The sequence below is a fragment of the Lepus europaeus genome, chromosome 16 (genome assembly GCF_033115175.1).
Source record: "Lepus europaeus isolate LE1 chromosome 16, mLepTim1.pri, whole genome shotgun sequence".
Lineage (NCBI taxonomy): Eukaryota > Metazoa > Chordata > Mammalia > Lagomorpha > Leporidae > Lepus > Lepus europaeus.
Genome location: NC_084842.1, coordinates 30,125,395 through 30,149,162, shown reverse-complemented (window position 1 = coordinate 30,149,162; position 23,768 = coordinate 30,125,395).

Sequence of the window (23,768 nt, the reverse complement as noted above, 5' to 3'; positions counted from 1 at the left end):
CCACATTTTTTTAACCCATTCCTCACTAGACGGACACATAGATCATTTCCATCTTGGAGCTTTTGTGACTAATGCTGCAATAAACATGGAATGCAGATGTGTCCTTAGCAGATTGCCTTAATATCCCTTTGATTAAGCCAAGGAGTTTGCTGAATCATATGATTCATTGGACTGTTTTTAGTTTTTCTGAAGAATGTCATACTGTTTTTCATAATAGCTGTACTAATTACATTCCCATCACAATGTGCAAGGGTTTCCAATTTCTTTACTCCTCAACAAAACTGGTTATTTTTTATCATTTTTAATAATAGCCAACCTAATTGGAGTGAGGTGATAGATGACCATTGTGGGTTTTATTTGCATTTCCCTGATGATTCATGATATTAAATATTTTTCATAGATCTGTTGCCCACTTGTTTGTCTTCTTTGAGAAAAATCTATTTGGATTTATTACTCATTTTTAAAAATTAATTTATTTAAAAAATTTAAGGTAAGCAAATTTCATATATTTCATATATACAGATTTAGGATACTTCCATTCTAGTAGTGATATTTCCCATCCTACCCTCTCTTCCACCCTTCCTCCTCTTTCATCTTCCTTCCTCTAATTTACTCTTAGATTTTTATAATTTTTTACAATTATCTACTGTCAATTTACTTTATACTCAGAAGATTAACCCTATACTAAGTAGAGTTCAAAAAATAAGTACCAAAAGAAAAAAAAAACTGCTCCTCAATGGTAGAGACAAGTGCTATGAAAAGTGCTATAAACAAATCTCACAGTGTTAATTTCACTCCTGTATGTGACATTTTTTAAAAATTCTGTTACCACAGATCAGGGAAAAACATATGGTATTTGTCTATGGGGGACTGACTTATTTCACCAAGTATAATTATTTCTAGTTGCATCCACTTTGTTGCAAAAGACAAGCTGAGTAGTATTCCATGCTGTGTGTGTGTGTATGTGTGTGTATACCACAATTTCTTTACCCAGTCACCAGTTGATGGACATCTGGTTGATTCCAAAGCCTAGCTATTGTGAATTGAGCTGCAATAAACATGGGGTACAGATAACTCTTTCCTATGCTGATTTCATTTCTTTTGGGTAACTTCCCAGGAGTGGGATTGCTCTGTCATATGGTAGGTCTATATTCAGATTTCTAAGATATCTTCATATTGTCTCCCACAATGTTGCACTGGTTTACATTTTCAGCAACAGTGGATTAGGGTATCTTTTTCCCCACATCCCCTCCAGCATTTATTGTTTGTTGATTTCTGTGTGAGAGCCATTCCAGCTGGGTTGAGGTGAAATATCATTGTGGTTTTGATTTCCATTTCCCTGATGGCTAGTGATCCTGAGCATTTTTTCATGTATCTTGAAAAATATCTGTTCAAGTCCTTTGCCCATTTCTTAACTGATTTGTTTGCTTTGTTGTTGAATTTCTTGAACTCTTTATAGATTCTGATCCCTTATCAGTTACATAGTTTGCAAATACTTTCTCCCATTCTGTTGGTTGTCTCTTTCTTTGTTGAGTGTTTCCTTTGCAGTGCAGAAACTTCTCAGCTTGATATTAATCCTATTTGTCTATGTTGGCTTAGATTACCTGTGCTTCTGGGGTCTTTTCCAAGAAGTCTTTGCCTATTCCAAAGTCTTGCAGAGTTTCCCAATGTTCTACTCTAGAAATTTTATGGTATTAGGTCATACATTTAGATTCTTAATCAATTTTGAGTTGATTTTATATAAAATGTGATGTATGGGGCTTGTTTCACACTTCTGTATTTCCCATTTTTAATTGAATTGTTTTTTTGTTTTTGTTACTGAGTTTTTGAGTTCCTTTTATATTCTGTTTTTAACTCCTACTCAGATGTATAGTTTGCAACTACTTTTATTTTTAGTTTGCAGGTTGTCATTTCTCTCTGTTCATTGTTTTCTTCACAGTGCAAAAGCTCCTTAGCTTGATGAAGCCACATTTTTTTTTTGACAGGCAGAGTTAGACAGTGAGAGAAAGAGAGACAGAGAGAAAGGTCTTCCTTTTTCCATTGGTTCACTCCCCAAATGGCCACTATGGCCAGCACGCTGTGCCCATCCAAAGCCAGGAGCCAGGTGCTTCCTCCTGGACTCCCATGCAGGTGCAGGACCCAAGGACTTGGGCCATCCTCCACTGCCTTCCCAGGCCACAGCAGAGAGCTGGACTGGAAGAGGGGCAACTGGAACAGAATCCGGAGCCCTGACTGGGACTAGAACCCGGGGTGAAGGCACCACAGGCGGAGGATTAGCCAAGTGAGCCACAGCGCCAGCCAACCAAATTTTTTTCTAATTTGCTTTTTGTTTCTTGTGCTTTTGGAGTTAAATCCAAAAAATCCTTACACACTCCAGTGCCCTGTTTTCAGCTAATAGTTTCAAAGTTTTAGCTCTCAAATTTAGGTATTTAGTAAATTTTTTTGTTGATTTTTGATGTTAAATTTTCTTTAAATTTTTGGTGGACTTCAGTGTAGTCATCAGATCCTGAAGTTTCCTTTGAAGGTATTTTTTGTTACTAATTCAGAATCACTACTCATTATTGATCTGTTTTGGTATTTGACATGATTCAGCCTTGGTAAGGAATGCCTGTACAAAAATCGTTATATTTCTTTTAGGTTATTAACTTTGTTGTCACATAATTGTTGTCAGTTGTGATATCCAATTTCACTTAATTGAGTTTTCTTTCTTTTTGTCTTAGTTATTCCAGGTAAGGTTTTGCCAATTTTATTTATATTTTCAATGAACCAACTCTCTGTGTCAGTTATTTTTTAAATTTTTGGTTTATATGTCATTTATTTCTGTTTCAGTTTTAATATTTAGTTCCTTCTACTAAATTTGGGTTTGATGTTTTCCTTTTTTGGTTGTTTTTTATGTGCTTAATGGACCTAAGAAAGTTGTATATTTGAGATCTTCTTGCTTTTTTTAAAGCATTGATAACTATAAATTTTCCTTGTATTTCATTAAAGTTTTATTTTTTTATTAAAAATACAGAGTTATAGAAAGATCTTTGATCCATGGTTCACTCCCCCAGATAGCCAAAATGGCTATATGACCAGGGTAAATTCAGGAGTTTCTTCCAGGTCTCCCACATCAGTAGCAGGGGCCAAAGCACTTGGGCATTCTGCTGCTTTTCCAGGTCATTAGCAGGGAGCTGGATTGGAAGTGGAACTGCTGGGACACAAACTGGTGCCCATATGGGATGCTGGCTTTGTAGCAGCAGCTTTACCCACTATGCTACAATGCCAGCCTCTATAAATTTTCCTCTTAATATGGATTTTGCTACATCCCACTGAGATTTGCATGTTATATTTCCTTTTTTAGCAAAATACTTTTTAAAAATTGTCTTCTTAACTTCTTTGACCCATTGATAGTTCAGGAGCAAGTTGCTTAATTTAAATGTATTTGTACAGTTTCCAAAGTGTTTCTTATCTGATTGCACGTTTTAAAAAAATCCTGAATATGATTTTTTGTGTGTTTTGTGATCCGCCTTATGATATAGCCTGGAGAATATTCCAAATGCTATTCAGAAAAATGTGTTTAGTGCAGCTGTCCGATGGATATTTCTATAGATGCCTGTTGGAACCATTGATCTAGGATGCAGTTTAACTCTGCTGAGTCTGTTGATTTTCTGTCAGAACAATATGTCAGTTTCTGAAAGTAGGCATGTTAAAAATCCCTTACTGTTATTGTATTGGAATCTATCTCTCCCTTTAGGTCTATTCATATTTGCTTTATGTGTTTGTATGCTTCCATGCTACATGAATATATATTTATAAATGTTATTTTCTCTTGCTGGTGAACCCTTTATGATTATATGAACTTCCTTGTCTCTTTTTACTGCTTTTCATTTAATGTAGATTTTGTCTGATGTAACTATAACTACTCCTTTCTTTTGGGTTTCAGTTGTATGCAATATTTTGTCCTTTCACTTTCAGTTCATATATGTGTCCATCAAGATGAAGTGTGTTTCTTAAGAGCAGTAAATAATTGGGCCTCATTTTGTTTTCTTTTTATTCATTCAGTCACTATATGTGTTTTATTTGGAGCATCTAATCTATTTATATTTACTGCAATTATTGATAGACTACTATTGCCATTTTAATACTTGTTTTCTAGTTTTATTGAATTTTCTTTTATGTCTTCTTCCTCTTTTATTATCTGTCTTTGTGGCTAAGTGATTTTCTACAGTAACATGCTTTGATTTATTGGTTATTATTTTTGGTAAACAATAATCTATTAGATTATTGCTTTGTGGTTTACTATGAGGCTTATGAAAACAAATTTTGGTTGTTAACAAGCAATTTTGAAATTTGTCATTGATTGCAAAGTAATGAAAAGAAACAAAAAGCTGGGAGCTAAAAACACTAATAAAGAACTTTGCAATGCATTCCTTCCCACATTTTGCATTTTTGATGTCCCATTTTACATATTTTTATATTCTCTGTCTTAATACATTATTTTAGTATTTGTTATTTTTGATTGTTTTTGGTATTAAAGATATGAATGGGTTATATGCCAAGTTTACTGTTAGAACTTCCTGAATGCCCCTTTATAGTGACTTTCCTAAGTAGTTTTCTACCTTTTTACATTTCCTTCTTACTGCTTAGCCTTTCTTTCTTTAATTTTGAAGATTTTTCTTCAGCATTTCTTATTAGATGGGTCTAGGAATAACAATCGCCTTTCAGCTTTTCTTTGGGAATATCGTCATCTCTCCTTTGTATCTAAAGGACATATTTGCCTGGCACAGTAATGCTAGTAATATTTTCCCTTTAATACTATGAATATCTCATCTGATTTCCTCCTGGTCTGTAAGGTTTCTGCTTATAAGTCTGGAGTCAGGTGAATTTCAACACTGTTTTATTTATTTTCTCTTGGAGCTTGAGAATCCATTCTTATAATGGATTGATTATAACTTGTCTTGATTATAATATGTCTTGGGGTAGCCTTGGTTAAGTTGAACCTGACAGATGGCCTCTGGCTTCCTTGTATCTGAATAGCTGCATATCTCTCTAGATTGGGCATATATTGTTATTCTCTCTTTGAATATAATTGTGAAGCCTTTGGCATTCTTAAGTGCCTCTTAAATTCAGATGACTTGGGTCTATTTTTCTCTTTTAATGCTGCCCCAAACTCTTGATGCATTCCTTCATTTTTCTTGATTCTTTATTTTCTTATCTGTCTGTGTATTTTCAAATATCGATCTTCATGCTCACTAATTCTTTATTCTGTTTGAACTGTTCTATTGAGGTGTTCTATCAGATTTTAAATTTTGTTAATGTGCTGTTTGGTGGAATTTTTTATATTTAAAAATCCCTTTCATCTTTCTGTGAATTTTCTCTGCTAAAGTATTAAATTGTTTCTCTGTATTTTTTTTGAAGTTGTTTGAGTTTACCTGAAACAACTTTTTTTTTAAAACTAAGGTTAAAATGAAGTTCATTACTATTTTTGATTTTGTTTTTGTTTTTCATTTTCTTAAAATAAAACTATTTGTGAAACAGCTATTTCATCTCCATGGCACAGTGATCCCTGAGAGATGTATTCATGCACTAACCATTTCCTAAGACCTTACTAAGATTTTTTTTTGGTACATTTTTCTTCTTTCTTTAAAACTCAAGTATTTAAAAATTATACAATTTATAGAACAAAACAAAACATAACATTATATATATATATATATATATATATATATATATATATGGCTGTGTGATTAGGAAAAGCACTATTTCCTTCTATGAAAATGAAAGCAAAATTAAAAAAAAAAAAAAAAACAAAGTTAAGTAAGTGTTCCTGGTCAGCTTAAGCCTAAGGCAGACACTGTTCTGGCAGCAGAAGCCTGGGCCTAACTCCTATGACCAGGGTCCCTGTAGATCAGGGCCCAGCTGCCTGAAATGTGCCACAGATGCTGAGGACCCCAGGGATGAGCCATCTCCTGACTTCACCTGTTGCTGCAAGGCTATGGGTACACGGTTGGGGGCCCTCAGGATTGTGAGCAACCACAGTGACCCAGGACACAGCCGTGATGTCAGGGCATCTGCCAATTTCACTCCCAAAAAGATCTTAAAGTTTTAAAATGATAATAAATAGTGTTTCTAAATCAGAAAATTTTTATATTTAAATATCATTTCCCCACTATTTAAAATATGAACTGTCCCTACTTCCCTCCCCCAGAACCTTCCCACTTTGAGACAAATTATAGTAAATATGGTTAGTTCATCTCCCCTTTCAACCCTGGGTCCGGCGTTTTCTGTATCACGTGGGACAGGCTAACAAAGTCATACACTTACTGCCCTGCATGTGAGGGAAGAGTTGGTAGCTCAATTTTACATTTAAATTTCATGGATATTGGAACAAATTTGGAATTCTTTAACTAGATAACTTTAAAATAGAATCAAAAGGGATAGTGCATATTTCATTTAAACCAAGTCTTTCTGGACTAAAAATACATGTGTACATATTAATTGCTCATTTTAATTCTCCCCCACGCTTTCCCTTTAATCCCCCCCACACCACATACACACAGGCACACATTGTCATTATGGAGAATGTGGCTTGTATTTTTTTCTTCCTCTGGTACCACTGTTTTGAGTGTGATGTGAGAATTTAGGAGGGAAGTGCTGGCATAGGCAGGCCCATTGGGGTGCAGCAGGATGTGGCTGCTGGATGGGAGGAAGATTTCCATTCTATCAGAAGTCTTCACCACCTTCTCCTCTCCACAGTCTCCCCTGTGCTGTCTGTCCTTTTGATTCCCATGAGCACACTGGCCCCATCTGCCCTGCCCTATGCTGAGGCTGCTTCTCTACATCTTGTTCTGAACGCGGGGATAGGGCACAGGAAGGGAGGCTTTTGCTTGGGGTACCTCACAGAGAAGTCCTCATGTAGCAAGCAACCTGTATCAACAGCACACAGCTAATGGTATCAGAAGGAGCAGCCATCATTGAAGCAACCCAAGATGCTGCCTGCCTCCTGGAGTGGGAATATTTTATGAAATAGTTGTTTTGAATTCTCATCCAAGATTCCCCAAATGTCAGTTCCTAGCTGACTGGGTTTCTGGCTTTTTGTTTTGCTGGTTACTTGAACTCACAGTTCTCTGGACGTTCTTGTTGCTTATTCACATATGATGGCTGTACAGTGAAGGATTAGTTGTGTTTTTCAGTCTTCATTATCTGGCTTCAGTAGTGCTTATCCTTCCAGAAATTCTAAGGCATCTGCTTATCATCTCTCAGTCCATGGATGCTTCTGATGTCTTAGCACTAGATGGCTCCATGGGTTGAGGTTTGCTGCAAGTTCGCTTTTGGTGTTTTGTCACTGAGTTCTAGAGGATGCCCAAACCTAGTTTTGTCCCATGTCTGACATTGGTGTGTTGTTCAGAATAAGCTGGGGAAGTGTCCACAAAAAGGTAGGTTGTCCCTTGATGCTTCTATCTGGGGCTACAGTAGGCCCAGACCCCTAGTCTTGAGTCAGCAGCACTGACTTACTGCAGTGCCGGATCCCATCTGGAGCTTACAGGTGAACCACTTGGGCAGCACCAAAAGCCACAGTACTGCACCTGTCTGTTGCTGAGATGGAATCACAGCCTGGGGCCACTGAAATGAACCACAGGTAATGCTGGTTGGGGTACATCTCATAAACTAGGGCCAAGAGACTTCCCTCGGCACTGGGATAGATCCAGAGTATCTGTTTGCAGGCATCAGCCTAGGACTGAGGGTCATTATGATCTGCCTTGTATTGGATTTTACAGCACTGAGCTGGTTTTTCTGTTTGTTTTGTTTCTGCCTTTAGAGAATGGGTGATAAAGGTGGTTTCTTGGCCATCCAAACTGTCAGTAAGCAGGGTTACAACTGGTGTCACAGTCACCAAGTCCTGCATAGATTAAGGAGTACATTCTGGGCTGGTATTGATATACTACAGAATGAGTTTATCCATGGGGACATGATTTTCTTTTTGTTTTTAAATATTTTATTTGCAAGGCAGAGTTAGAGGGAGACAGAAGTGGGACAGAGAGGGAGATCTTCTATCTTCTGGTTTACTCCCCAAATGACCACCATGTCTGGACCAGGCTGAAGTCAAGAGCCTGGAACTCCATATGGATCTCCTACATGGGTGCAGGAGCCCAAGTACTTGGACAATCTTCTGTTGTTCTCCCAGGTGCATTAGCAGGGAAGTGGATCAGAGATGGAGCAGCCAGGACTTACCTGAACAGGCAATCATATGGGATCCAGGTGTCCCAATCAGTGGCTTAACCAGAAATGCCACAATGCCAGCACCCTAGGCAGGCCAGGTGGGCGGCTCAGCAGAGTGCAGAGGGTGGCTGAGGGTTCAGTCTTTGTTTAGACTCCCTGTTTTTTGTTTTTGTTTTTGTTTTTGTTTTGACAGAGTTAGTGTGAGAGAGAGACAGAGAGAAAGGACTTCCTTCTGTTTGTTCACCCCCAAAATGGCCGCTATGGCCGGTGCACTGCACTGATCTGAAGCCAGGAGCCAGGTGCCTCCTCCTGGTCTCCCATGCGGGTGCAGGGCCCAAGCACTTGGGCCATCCTCCACTGCCCTCCCAGGCCACAGTAGAGAGCTGGACTGAAAGAGGAACAACCGGGACAACAACTGGCTTCCTTAAGGGATGCTGGCACCCCAAACAAAGGATTAACCAAATAAGCCACGGGCGCCCGCCCCAAGACTCCCGGTTTTTAAGGGAGTCTCTTTACCAGCACCCCCAGGACAAAGGATGGGGAGCCCTGTCAGAAGGGTTTGTTGAGTGAAAATTAGCAAATTCTTCCCCGGATTTGCTAGCACCGGGCAGAACAGAGGGGCTTCCCTTAGGATGTCTGTGAATGTTTTTTTTTGCCCCATGTTACCAGGTCAGGTAACTCATTTGGTCCTGAGGAGAGAGAATTCTCCTGGGTGCTTTCCTTGAGGGAAGGGCTGGAACCACCTGGGAGGTTATCAGGGTCTGAGTAGGACTTTGAAGTGCAAGATGCTGGGCTTCTGGAGCTTCCTCAGTAGGTGCTGGTCTTCAGGCCCTTCTCACACACACATAGGCTAATTTCTAACTTCCTGCCTAACATAAACACTAAATAATACTTAAAATATGAAACAGAAAGCTACTGACGACATTAAAAATATCTAGCTAAGTTGTAAAACAATCACATGGAACTTCTAAATATGAAAAATAAAGTAACTAAAATTAAAAGTTACAGTTGTTTTAAAGAATCTGGAATGATAACTTTTTTATCAAATAGTAAAATCCCAGAAGTCTTAGTGTCTCTGCATAAAACTAGGATAAAATCAGTTATTTTCAAAAATTTATCTAATTTGGTAACCTAAGCAAAAAGTCGCCATTTTTAAATTCTAAATTATTTTGTGGAAAATAATAATATTTTTATTTTTTTGTGAATGACTTTGGTGTTAGCTAAGATCACATTTTGAGAGTTCCACGATATTAAATTTTTGTTACAGTATTTTGTAAGCAAAGATGCTTGATTCTATGATACTTAAATTTCAGTTAGGTCAACTAAGCCTTGTGTACTGGCAACTTTAGGTAAGTGATATGGTAGTCATACTGCTCTTCCTCACTCATCTCTGCTCCATGGCTTGTGAAATCAGTTGTTTCTTTGTTTAATCTGTTTCTGTGTAGAACAGGAAGCCTTCAGGATGGATCTGTGTAAGACCTACTGTTATGGCTATGTAAGACTCAGATTTCAGTCTCTCACAGTGCTCACATTTAAATGAATTTAAATGGACACAGGAGCTATTTTATTGTCTATGGTTTTCAGTACTGATGAAAATTTGATAAAGGAATGAAGTCTACTACCAAACATAGTTTATGGGGTTATGAATTGACTTTCATCATGTAAATAGAATAAATAGAAATAAGCAGAGTCATTATAGTTTGTAGAAATCACTTGTTAAATTTGTCTTCATGAAGAAAAGATGCACACATTCTCTTATGAATTATATTAATTTCCCAATAAATATAGAAAACATGACCAGATTTTTTACTTTAAAATTTAGAAGATTATGTTAGAAAGTATTTTATAATTCTAAATATTCATATACATTTTAAAAGATTAATAACATTTTGCTTAAATTTTGTTTAAAATGCATGCATGGCAATGATTTTGCATATGTGTTTTTCAAAATTAATAGATATATTTACCCAAGACAAAGTATTTTATGTTTCCCAAATCTGGTTAAGGAGTGATTCAGTAATGCAATTATCCCTACTAATGTAATTAATCTTCATTTACATCAGTCTTCAGTTCTTCGAATGTATATGTGAGGGCATTTCTAGTTGGGGTAAAAGGCATTTTAGCATTTCCCACTGCTGTATATAAAATACACATAAAGTGGCATTAAACTCTTTCAAAAATTAGTAAGCATTCGATTAAATTTATTGAGATCAATTGTGAAACTATGGGTGTGAATTATAAACAGGAATAGAATAGAGGCAAGTAACCTGTACAGCTTTAAAAACTTAGTAAGAAAAACCCAAAGAATGAAAAGCCAATGATACTTACCAATTGTGTGCTTAATTTTATGTTTGCTGGTGATTTTTGTCAGTGTGATCCCTTGTTTAAAGGTGATTACAGCACACAGATTATTGGATTCAAGCCCCAACCTATCAAGGTTAGGAAGTAGGGCTGAAGCTTCCAACCCTCTAGCCAAGCATTGGACTTTCTGGCCTGCCCCCATGCTGTCATCTCACTCCCATACAAAAAGATAATTTTATCACTGATGATATTACAATGGTTTTCTTGTGTCAGGAACTGTGTTAAAACCCAATATTTTAAGCAAAGTTGACTCTAGCACTGCTGTTACTCAGGAAATCAAAATGATACTAGGAGTAGAGACCAAATATATTTTTCTTGCAATGTGACACACTCCTTGGCTGGAAACGTGTTCCTGTCCTATGCTTTATATTAAGAACATTCTGATTCATGCTTCAGCAAAATGATCAATTGTTGTCTTAATGGAACTTTCAGGTGGGGACATAAATTGTTGAAATACTTTATACGGTAAATAATGTATATTAAAATATTAAGGGCACATAGCTGTGTTATAAGGATAATTGATGAAAACATAAAAAAAACAGAGTGAAAGTTATCCTTAAACCGCTCATATTCTATTTAATTTTTCTTAGAAATACAATAACATTTACCTGCAGACAACATATTCAATTATTTATTTAAATCCTTACCTATATTGATCTGCCAACATAGTTCTTCTAGATTTATAAATAGTGAAGTTAAAAGGATGCTAGACCAGTAGAGGGGAAAAGTTAAAGTCAATGTCCAGACTTGTAACACTCAGCAGGTTGGTGACAGCCAATATCACACTGTTCCCACTGTGATTAGAACAGGTGCAGCATAAACTTGGGGGATTCCTCCAAATACTGTACATAACATCTTCTTTAATCAGAGAAATTAAATAAAGTGGATTGGCAATAAAGGTAAAATTTTATTCAATAAATAAACACAAGCAAATACATGTCTTTGCCAGCATGGTAGCAAGTTTGTTGTTCCCCATCGTAAGTGTGACATTGCCCACTGGGGTCATTGTTCTCAGGGACACATTTCCTTCCTCAAAGCCTCTCAGTGCTCTGTGGCACAAAATCAGGAAGTTGGTAAACCATTCTCTGTGTAATTCCTCCACAAATTCCTCCTTAGAGAATCTCACTGGCCATGGAGAGGAAAACCTCTTTCTACTGCATGGAAAGAGCTTTCTGCTGAGAACTGTTCATCAACTCTCTTCCCAGGACTATTTCTTGAAAAAGTCGTTCAGAAGTTACAAGTTAAAATCACATGAAGCAAACAGGTGCACAGTTGGACTGGACTTGTTTCACCCTGAAATATGAAACTAGTAGTAGGAATGAGTAAAAATTGGAAGATTCAAGAGAGCCTGGATCTCTGAGGAAAGTAGGGTTTCATGCATTCTTTCTTGCAAGGAAATAAAGGTCTTCAACATAACCAGCAATAAGTTCCATTATAGGTTGGTCCTGTGTCCAGGCAAAGGAACAAGAAATTCCTTCTTAGTGCAGTAAAACCAGATAAGTGATTGGTTTACAGCCAAACCAGACAAATGATTGATGGAGAGTAGGTGTTTGATCAAGCTTAGCCCTGCTCTCCAGGTTAATGTTTGAAAAGAGGATTCTGACAATCACAAAAGGGCTGTAAGGTAGAGGAGGGCTAAATAGAATCCACCTAAATAATTCATACATAAGCAATATTTCTGGCTAGAATAATATTTCCTATTCAAGGATGACTAAGGTGGGAAAACACAGGTATTACAACTACAGATACTGCACACAAAATAATGATATTAAGCATTGTATATTTGATACTTCAAAGTTTTTGAAACATACCATCACAATGTATGTTTATTTTGATTGCAAAAATTCCAAAATTAGATATGCAGAGCAATATATAGGGAAAGCAAAGAAATTTTGTTCCTTCATTCCTATCCCTTATTCCATTTCTCAGTTTGATTTTGGGCTTTTCCTTATTTATAGTTTTAACTTCCGCTAGGTTCCTATATGCTTTGTTTCCTACAGGTTCATGGACTAGAAATGTAGTCTCCAATCCAATGTAACTTTGCTGTTAACAGAGTTTCTGAGATGATTGGATCATAGGGATGCCACCTAGAAGAGACTAATCTAGTTATTGCAGGACCAGGTTAGTTTCCATAGGAGGCCGCTGTTAAATATATTTTTTAAAAAAATGAACCTGGTCTTTCCCCACTCCCTTGCAGCATTGCCTCTTCTGCATGCAGCTGGCTGCCTTTTCACCTCAGCTGTATGTTTTGACACAGTCAGATGGCGGCGCCATGCTGGTTGGACTTTCCAGCCACCAGGAAAAGGAGCCATTAAACCCCTTTTGTTTAAATCTTACTCAATGTTACAGCAACACAAAACTGGCTATTGATTTTCATTTATAAAAGAGGAGAATTCAGTTCTTCTTCATTTCCGGCCTCCCAGTGTTTGATATTTCTATTATCACTCCTATGTTGTCACACTGTTAACAGTGTGTCTTAACACTTGTGTGTGTGTATGTGTATGTGTGTGCCCTCGTCCTTCCTCCATCATTGTTTCCTTCCTTAGTGTCTCATTGTGACTATTAGCATTCAGAGTTATTCAGTATACATTCTGTCTGGTATTAGAGTATGTCCATTTTACTTTCGATTTTTACATATATTTGTGTATGTATATGTATAAAATATGTGTATTCTGTGCACGTAGCCCCTAAATCAACATAATTTATATGACCAAGAAAATTAATGTATTATTCAATATCAGGATAAATAGTATATTAAGAATACATTACATTTCCCTGCTTCCTGGTCTCATAGTGTGACTTATAGCTCATCCATGCTTTAACTCATGGCACATTTTTTTTTGCTCCATATATGAATTGTGGCATTTGTGTACCATTTTTCTCCTTAAATGTTCTAACTACAAGTAAATAGAATGTGAAAAAAAAACTAAGATAATTTCTGCTATAAAGAGAATAAGACATGACTAGGAGAAAATCAGCGACTGATAGAAGGGCTGTTTTAGAGGGAGTCCTCAGAGTTAGTCTTCCTCAGAAGGCGGCATGTTGGTTATGACATGAGATATCATAGGAAGCCAACCATGGCAAGGTCCAGGGTGTTAACAGTAAAGTGATTCATTACATGTGTTCCAGATGGTAAGGGAGAATTTATTCTAGGTTGGCAGTATCAGGGGAGGGTCATAATGATTGGCCTAGGAACTGCTAAAACAGGATCTTGTAGTGGACTCAACTCAAATCTCAACAAGAACAAATGGGGATTTATGATATTCAAGGAGAAAGGCAATCCCTGGGGATGAAAAATTACTAACAGGGAACATGAAAGATGAGAGGTTTCTGGCTAAACTTACTTGCTATGATTATTGCTGAAAGCAGCCCAAAGTTATTAGGTATCAAGGGTGAACAGAAAGGGTAGGGGATTTTTTTTTTTAATTTTTTTTTAACTTTTATTTAATGAATATAAATTTCCAAAGTACAGCTTATGGGTTACAATGGCCTCCCCCCTCCCATAACATCCCTCCCACCCGCAACCCTCCCCTTTCCCGCTCCCTCTCCCCTTCCAATCACATCAAGATTCATTTTCAATTCTCTTTATATACAGAAGATCAGTTTAGTATATATTAAGTAAAGATTTCAACAGTTTGCCCCCATATAGCAACACAAAGTGAAAAAAAAATACTGTTGGAGTACTAGTTATAGTATTAAATAACAGTGTACAGCACATTAAAGACAGAGATCCTACATAATATTTTTTTTAAAAAATTAATTAATTTTCTATGCCATTTCCAATTTAACACCAGTTTTTTTTCATTTCCAATTATCTTTATATACAGAAGATCGATTCAGTATATAATTAGTAAAGATCTCATCAGTTTGTACCCACGCAGAAACACAAAGTGTAAAAATACTGTTTCAGCACTAGTTATAGCATCACTGCACATTAGACAACACATTAAGGACAGATCCCACATGGGATGTAAGTACACAGTGACTCCTGTTGCTGACTTAACAATTTGACACTCCTGTTCATGGCGTCAGTAATCTCCCTAGGCTCTAGTCATGAGTTGCCAGGGCTATGGAAGCCTTTAGAGTTCGCTGACTTTGATCTTATTCCGTTTTGATCTTATTAGGTATCAAGGGTGAACAGAAAGGATAGGGGATTTTTTTTAAATTTTAATTTACATTTTGTTTGATAGAGAGACCAGCAGCTAGGCTGGGCCAACCCATAACTAATTGAAAAAAATTCCATCTGGGTTTCCCAGATGAAACTATCCTGGGGGTGTGGGTTAACAGGATACTGGATTGGAAACAAAGTGGCCATGAATGGAACCAGGTACTTTGATATGGGATGTAGGCATCTCAAATGGAGTCATAAGCTATTGTGCCAAAGTCAAGAGTAGGACATTTTTGATAATTGACTCAGCAGGATTCCCACTCAACTTGAATTATGTGAGTGTAGAAGAGGAAGCCTGATCATGAAGGACTGAGGGGCCTTCCCAGAGTTTGGGTCAAAAAACCAAGAGTCTTTGTTAGCGATAAGGATCTTCCAAGCTGGGAGACAACTGAAATCAGATGTGGAGGTAAACAAGGATAATAAAGATGATAAATATTTTTGCTTGAGTGATTGGGCCAAAACGTTGTCAGAGATGAGAAAGACTTGTAGAAACACATGTGGGCATGGAGGTAATAAGAGATTCATGAAAATGGAAATAAACTTAGATATCAAGTGAAGGTCAATGCAGGGAGTTAGATATGCACCTGTTTCAGAGGAAGGGTGACAATGAAGGCACACAGCTGAGAGTTGTGAATATGAAGATCTAACTCAGTGCCATGGGGGCAATGAGATAACCTAGGGATAGGGTATAAACATGGAATAGAAGAGGACCATGCCTTTGGAACGTATATATTTAAAGATATAATACAGGTTAGATCCAGAAGGAACAGTCAAGGGTAGGCATGTGACCCAGCGGCTTAAGATGATGGTTATGATGCCCATGCCTCTTATTAAAGTTTCTGGGTTTGAGTCCCGGCTCTGGCTGCTTACTCTAGTTTCCTGCTCATGCAGACCTAGGGAGACAGCATGTTGCTGCCATCCATCTGAGAGGCCAGGATTGGATTCCCAGCTCCTGTCTTCAACCTGGACCAAGTCCAGCTGTTGCCTACATTTGGGGAGTGAACCAGTGCATGGGAGCTCTCTCTTCTCTCTGCTCCTCAAATAAATAAGAAGGAAGAAGGAGCAATCAGCAGGAGTTTCTGAGAATTTTGGAAGTCCTGCCTCTTCTGTGAAGTATCAGGTCAAATGTCTTTCTTTTAACAATATTTCTTTGTCTTTTCTCTTTCCTGATGCTAGCTGGCCCCAGGCCCAGCAATTCTTGGTTGTGTATTTATAGCTGAGACAGAAACACCAGGTGGCTGATGTGAATTTCCTCTACTGCATAAAATCAGGTCTATTGTCCACTTGAGGGCAATGTGGGGCACAGACAGTGAAAACCTTAGGAATCAGTAAGGGTCTTGACCTAAACAAATCTTCAGGGATTCAGAACAATTTTATCCTAGTAATTCTATTTCTCTGGTTTGTGGGATATCTTCATAAATGTTTAGGTTTCACCTTCACAAGAAATTTGGAATTTGATTTTTTTTAACTTTTATTTAATGAATATAAATTTCCAAAGTACAGCTTATGGATTACAATGGCTTCCCCCCTCATAACTTCCCTCCCACCCGCAACCCTCCCCTTTCCTGCTCCCTCTCCCCTTCCATTCACATCAAGATTCATTTTCAATTCTCTTTATATACAGAAGATCAGTTTAGTATATATTATGTAAATATTTCAACAGTTTGCCCCCACATAGCAACACAAAGTGAAAAAATACTGTTGGAGTACTAGGGAGATTACTGACGCCATAAACAAGAGTGTCAAATTGTTAAATCAACAACAGGAGTCACTGTGTACTTACGTCTCATGTGGGATCTGTCCTTAATGTGTTGTCCAATGTGAAGTGATGCTATAACTAGTACTAAAACAGTATTTTTACACTTTGTGCCTCTGTGTGGGTGCAAACTGATGAAATCTTTACTTAGTATATACTGAATTGATCTTCTGTATATAAAGATAATTGAAAATGAAGAAAAAGAAACCTGGTGTTAAATTGGAAATTGCATAGAAAATTAATTAATTTTTAAAAAAATATCATGTAGGATCTCTGTCTTTAATGTGCTGTACACTGTTACTTAATGGAATTTGAATTTTTAAATAACTTTAAGATAAGAAAAGGTTTATTGATGGGGAAATGAAAACTTAATTTCATCTATTATCTATGAATACCTGGAGCAAAACAGTGATTTTTAATCAGTGGTAAGTTGAATAAAATAGTAAATAAAGCATCAAAGTTGCAGTTGATTTCATTCGCTGATATTTTTACAGTCTTCCTGATAAAGATGTAATTCAAATGATTTCAGTATTCTGCTTTGATTCTGAAGGTAGAAATAAAAATACAAATGTGGAGAATTGCAAGTAGAGAGAATTGATTTACTCCTGTCGGCTTGCTCTATTTTCTTATCAATAAATTGTTATTTTATGGCAAAATTCATGTGTGTTTAAGGCACTGTGACAGAGTATCCAACAGGGAATTCCCAAGCAGTCATTTTGCGTATATTCTGTTAGTGCTGTTTTTCACAGAATCATGCATCCAGTGTTGATCTTGCCCACTGTTTTTATTGCTGTCAATCAACATCTATCCCCTTCTCTTTTTTTCTTTAAAAACTATTCCAAAATCTCACCTTCAGAATAAGTGCAGCCTTTAGATTCTGAAATTGTAAACTCAGATGATTATAAATTTCAAATGTGTTTTAGATGAGAATTAATGCTTTACTGGCAATGTTCATTTAGAAATGAAAGCCTTAAAACAATCATCTCAGCAAGCTCATTTCCACCTGGAGGATTATTCCTACCCGAAGAAGCAAATGAGAAATAAGGGGGGATTTCGCTTTATACACTCAAACCTTTTCAATTTCAAAGTTTATTATTCTGTTGATCTTTTTTTTTTTTTTTTTACTTTTGGTTTTACGTCCTATTGTTAAACAAAATGCAACATGCATTCAAGCTTGACTCATAGCAATAACAAAAATTGAAGGTTTATTTATTTAGGATATCTGAAATTTTGAAATATTTGTATGAGGATTCATTGTTAAAATTTATCTCATCTAGCAAACCCACGGTCGTTTTTTCCATACATTTTAATCTAGAATAATCAATGATTTATGATCAACTTAATATTTTTTCATTAGTCTGAAATGCATTATTCATCTGTCAAAGATAATAAATGAGCAGTCTGCAGACAAAATTTAAGTACAAATAAATCTGGGGCCAGTGTTGTGGTGTAGCAGGTAAAGCTGCCATCTGTGACACCAGCATCCAGTATGGTTACCATACTGATTCAGCTCCCTGCCAATGTGCCTGGGAGAGCAGCAGAAGATTACCCAAGAGCTTGGGCTCCTGCACCTGTGTGGGAGACCAGGAAGAAGCTCGTGACTCCTGGCTTGGGCCTGGCAGAGCTCTGGCCCAGCACTGGCCATCATGGACATTTGAGGAGTGAAACAGAAGATGGAAGATAGCTCTCTCTCTCTCTGTATCTCTCTCTCTTTCTCATTCTCGTTCTCATTCTCATTCTTGTTCTCGTTCTGTGCGTGTGTGTGTTTGCTTCTTCCTCTCTCTGTAAAGTCAGAGTTACAGAGGGAAAGAGATGTTCCATCTGCTGGTTCACTCCAAAAACAGCCGCAACAACTGGGGCTGGGTCTGGCCCAAGCCAGGAGCCAGGAGCTTCTTCTGGGTCTCTTATGTGGGTGCAGGGGCCCAAACACTAGGATCTACTGCTTCCCCATGAGCAACAGCAGAGAGCTGGATCAAATGTGGAGCAGCCCGGACTCAGCCAGCACCCATATGGGATGCTGGCACTGCAGCTGGCAGCTCAAACCATTAGGCCACAGTGCCGTCCCTAACAGGTAAATCTTAAAAAAAAACAAAAAACAAAAAAACAAACTTATGGGGCCAGTTTTGTGGTATACAGGTTAAGCCACCCCCTGCAGTGCCAGCATCCCATTATATATATATATATATATATATATATATATATATATATATATTTCTATTAGCCTGTACAATTCATTTTAAAATTTTGACACAATAGCACATAAAATTCCAGATTTCTGTATCCTTTAAAAAAATGAAAGGAACTAACAAAACCATGGCAAAAAAAAAAACTATTTGGAAGCAGTAGCAGCTGCCTTTTTTCTCTAGAGTCCAACCTAATCTCCATGCTTCTTAAAATATATGCAGTGTTTAACTCACCTGTGCTATCAATCTGGCCTCTTGAGACATTTAAATTTGCCATGCTTGTAATTGGTCTTTGTGTTTCAGAGACCTGTGAATGAGAAAAGCAGGCTATCAAACCCTCCTGGACAGGTAATATACAATGGTGAGACAAGGAAGATAAGGGCAAAAGCATTTCCCTACAGGAAAGGAAAGGGAGGGAGACACCCAGCAGTCACCAGTGCAGGAAAGTGAAGAATCTTTGGGCTGGACCTGCAGAGGTTCTTTTGACCTGGTGGACAAGAAAGGTCCTGGATTAGACCCTAATGTGAGTGCTCCAGACAGAAGATCTTGTGCATATTCTCTTAGCCTGGGGGGTGGGGGTGGGGGGGTTCCGTTTTAATTTTCTGCAGCCATAACCATTGGTTGTTCTATCCCTTTCCTAAGTTCAAAATTTTCATGATCCTTTTTTCTTTATGAAAGCGAGTCTGAAGCTGAGCTTAAAATTCAAAGAATTTTAGCCATTTTAGTCTGGTCTTGTTTTTTTGTAATGTAATCACCTTAGAAACCTAGTGCAACTGTTCGTTGCGCTTCCAGTAGGTTTTCTATGTCAGAAATGAAACCCAACGTTCCTTCTCAGACATCATGCTCATGCTTCATAGTCCCTCCCTGCCCTGTCTCGGACTCCATCTCCATCCCTGACTTTGCAGCTAACTGGGACCACTGCAGAGAACAGTCTTGGTAGGAGTCAGCACCACCCTTAATCTCATTTGTGCCCCTATCAGTTTCCTATTTCGAAAACTCTTTAATCCTAACCTCTTACTATTGGAGGTCCAAAACAGTTGGATTTTCAAAATCTTAAAATTCCTATCTTTATAGACTCCAAAATTCTTCACATTTCTAATTAAAGCCCATACCTTAAGACATATTTTTCTTGTAATTGTTTGCTAAAAACCCAAAGTAATGCCAACACACACTTTTACTTTTTTTCCTTCATTTCATATAGAACAACTTTTATTCTGCCTCCTAGATTAGCATAGGCCAAAGGTTATCACAAGTTTGCCACTCTGCTGCATGCAGCTGTTTCCAACTTCCTGTTTCCTGTTAAAACAATCATTTTTAATTTACCACACAATTTTAATATACCACTTTCTGTGTTGCTTAAGATCTCATTAATAGCTGAAAATCTGAACACTGTGTTAACAAAACCAGAAGAATATTTTTCCATTTTGCAAAGTACAAAGTAGCTAGCTCTGGTCATATAGGGACTTTCTGTCACATGACAATTTCAGACACAAGCTCTGTGCATCTTGCAGCTTAGCTTTGTTCAATATTTAACTTTCAGGGTCTCTCTCCTTGTAACAAGCAGTTAGTTATTGCTGTGGATTCATTTCTGGGAGGAGGAACATGGTGGGGGCAAGAGGCATGGAGTCACCACGCAGACCCCAGGGGGAGTCGGGTGAAAGCAGGCCTGAGGCAAGCAGCCTGCAGACTCCTTTATTTCAGTTGCTACAGCAGCTTATATGGCCAAGGCAGTCAATCTGGTCAAGGGGCGGTCTATGCCCTAACCAATCACACCCTGTTGCCAGGCAGTTTCTGAAGCCATCCAATCACAGCCTGTTGCCAGACAGACTCTGCTGTCATGTGGTTTCTGAAACCATCCAATCACAGCCTGTTGCCAGGCAGACTCCACTGTCATGAGATTTCCAAAACCATCCAATCACAGCCTGTTGCCAGGCAGTTTCTGTTGCCAGCGGCCATCTTGGCATGGCCTTCTCATTTCACCACAGTTAGTGAGGATGAGCACTGGTTTTTTTCAGTGGTTGAGGTCTACAAGTTCTTTCCCTTCCTCTTTTCTCCTTCTCTTCCCTTCCTTCCTGCCTCCCTGCCTATCCTCCTAGTTACCTTCCCTACCTCCTTCCTTCTTTTTAATTTTTGATATAACTTCTTAAAAATGTACATACATTATAGTCAAAGTCTTACTGTTTTACTAAATAAATAATTCAGCACGTAAAATGTAAAAATATCATAGCTGAGCAGAAATATAAACAAAGTGTATAAAAATAACCAAATGAAATGACCTCCATTTCATTCATATATAGTAGATATTTAAATGATCACAGATTAGGGGCCAGCACTGTGGCCTAGTGGGCTAAACCTCCACGAGCAGCACCAGCATCCCATATGGGCAACGGTTCGTGGCCCAGCTACTGCTCTTCTGATCCAGCTCTCTGCTGTGGTCTGGGAAAGCAGTAGAGGATGATCCAAACCCTTCGGACCCTGCACCTGTGTGGGAGACTTGGAACAATCTCCTGGCTCCTGGCTGCGGATCAGCCCAGCTCTGACAATACTGCCATTTGGGGAGTGATCCAGCAGATGGAATGCCTTTCTCTCTGTCTCTCCCTCTCTCTGTTGTAACTTTACCTCTTAAATAAATAAATAAAATCTTTAAAAAGTAATCACAGATTATTAAAACTATAGTGTGTATATATGTGTGTGTGTATATATATAAAACATATGTATTATGTATATATACATAAAATATATATGTATACATATATATAACAAATAAGAGAAAATGTGAAATTTTTATTTTGGGGTCTGGTTTATTTCATTTAGGTTAATGATATCCAGTTGCATCCATTTTGTTACAAATGTCAGGATTTCATTATTTTTTATGACTTAGTAATATTCCATTTGTGTGTGTGTGTGTATGAAATATTTTCTTTATTTAGTCATCAGTTGATAAACATCTAGATTGGCTTCATATCTTTACTTTTGTGAATTAAGGTGCTATAAACATGGCAGTGCAAGTAACTTTCCTGTGCTGATATATATCATCTCTTTTGGATATATTCCTAGGGGTAGGTTAGCTAGGTCATATGGTAGATCTATTTTCAAATTTCTGAGAATCTCTATACTGTCTCCCATAATGGTTGTACCACTATACATTCCTACAAACAATGTATTAGGGTACCTTTCCCCCCACATCCTCACCAGTGTTTGTTATTATTTTTTTTTTATTTTTGGATGATGGCCATTTTAATTTGGGTAGGGTGAAACCTCCTTTTGTTTTTTATTTGCATTTCCATGCTAGCTAGTGATCTTGAGCATTTTTTTTTCTTTTTTGCTGTTTTATTTCTCCCTTTGAAAAATGCTTGTTCATATCCTTTGCCCATTTTTTTAACTGGGCTGATTGTTTTGCTGTTGTTGAGCTTCTTAATCTCCTTATATAATTATACTTTATCAAATAGAAAGTTTGCAAATATTTTCTCCCTTTTTGTCAGTTGCCTGTTCACTTTACTAATTGTTTCCCTTGCTGAGCAGAACAGTCTTAGCTTGATGCAATCCCATTTGCCTATTTTTGCTTTTCTGCCTGTGCTTCTGGGGACTTACCTAAGAAGTCTGCCTAGGCCAATGTCTTGCAGTTTTCTCTGATGTTTTCCTCCAGTAATTTGATAGTTTCAAGACTTAGATTTCAGATCATTGGTCCATTGTGAGTTATTTTTTTGTTTGTTTGATTGTTTTAGGTGTAAGTTAAGGGTCTTGTTTCAAACTTCTACATGTAAAAATACAATTTTCCCAACACCATTTCTTGAAGAGATGGTCCTTTTTCCAGGGAGTGATTTTAATTCTTTAGTCTTCTTTTAAGGGAAAGCAATAATACTGATTGTATTTATTTTGGTTGTCATATGAAAACCTCCATATTTAACCTGTAAGATGAAAATCCAAGAGGTGTACTTGTGGAAACATATGAATATATTGACAAACTGTGTTAAAAATGTACTTTAAATACTGGGCACTTGGCATAGTGGTAATAACACTGCTTCAGTTGCCCATATCCCATATTGGAGTGATTGGGTTTGAGCCCTGGCTCTGCTTCCAATTCCTGCTTCCTGATAAAGTACACCCTTGGAGAGAGCAGGTGATGACTCCAGTGCTTCGGTCCCTGCCACCTATATGGAATATCTGGATTGAGTCCTGGGCTTCTGGCTTTGCACTGGCCCAACCCAGGTGTTTCAGGCATTTTGCAAGTGAACCAACAGATGGAATAACTGTCTGTCTCTGTTTCTTTGCTTTTCAAACAAAATAAAAAATGTTTAAAGCTGCACTTTTTTATTAATTTTTAAATATGTTAAAACAGGAGGATAAGTTTTAGTATTGTGAAGACATAAAACTGCCACTCATTTTGAGCTTTTTTAGAGAAAAAATCATTTTTCTTGAAAGCTGGAAATGTTCCCTGTTTTAAATTACTGTCAGACCATCAAGAGATTATTTGATTAGGACAATACTTTTCAAGTGAAGTCCTTGATTTAAAGTGTTCTTTTTAATTTTTACTTTTTCAAAGTATTTATACTCTCCGACAAATAAGGGCAGCTTTGAAATAGTCTAGAAACACGTATTTATTTTTAGTTAATAAATGAGTTCTGGGTATAATAAAACGGGATGAAGGGATGCAGGGAAGAAAGGAAGGGAGTAAGGGGGGTAACTTATTTTAATTTAAGTCTGAGATGCTTTAGAAAAGGGAAACAAGGAAAAGCTGATTGAGAAGCAGCACCTTGAAAGTTCTTCCTTATTCTCCAACACTTTTCCTGTGAGTGATTAGTCAGTAGTAGGAGAATATTGACTTGCAATGGCCACATTGAATTTGGAGAGGCATCTTACCCAAACTGCTGCATGTCTCAGAGTCCTAAATATGCTAAATATGTTGTTCAAGATCATGTTTATTTTTAGTTTGTACCAAATTGTACATTTAAACTAAAAATCAAGTGAAAACTTTTTTTTTTTTCTAAATGAGCTCCAAAATGACCTGGTACTCTATTTAGAGTTTTTGATTTTAATTTAGACATGAAAAATCTGTACCTACATTTAAACAATCTGCCATTTTTCCCTCACTGAAGAA